This window comes from Bison bison, unplaced genomic scaffold, assembly GCF_000754665.1.
Source record: "Bison bison bison isolate TAMUID 2011002044 unplaced genomic scaffold, Bison_UMD1.0 scf7180017864487, whole genome shotgun sequence".
Classification (NCBI taxonomy): Eukaryota; Metazoa; Chordata; class Mammalia; order Artiodactyla; family Bovidae; genus Bison; species Bison bison.
Window position 1 is genome coordinate 2,237,863 of NW_011495047.1, and position 550 is coordinate 2,238,412.

A 550-nucleotide genomic window follows, 5' to 3' on the forward strand; every position below is an offset into this window, starting at 1 on the left:
GCCTGGCGTGCTGCGATTCATGGGGTCGCAAAGAGTTGGACATGACTGAGTGACTGAACTGAACTGAATTGAATATTTAATTGTGTGTATTCATCTTTGTTTTATATACACCCATCTGTGGACACTTAGATGGTTTACATAGCTTAGCTATTATAAATACTGTTGTATTAAACATGAGGATAGAGATATCTTTCCAAGATAGTGATTTTGTTTCCTTTGGATACACAGTCAGAAGTGAAATTGTTGGGTCATATGGTAGTTACGTATTTAATTTTTTGAGGAATCTTCATAATGTTTTCAATGTTGGTAACTCACTAAATCTTGTCCAGCTATTTGCGACCACATAGACTGCAGCACATCAGGCTTCCCTGTCCTTCAAAATCTCCCAGAGTTTGCTCAAACTCATGTCCATTGAGACAGTGATGCCATCCAACCATTTCATCCTGTTTTCTCCTTCTCCTGCCTTCAATCTTTCCTAGCATCAGGGTCTTTTCCAATGAGTTGGCTCTTCCATCAGGTGGCCAAATTATTGTAGCTTCAGCTTCAGCAT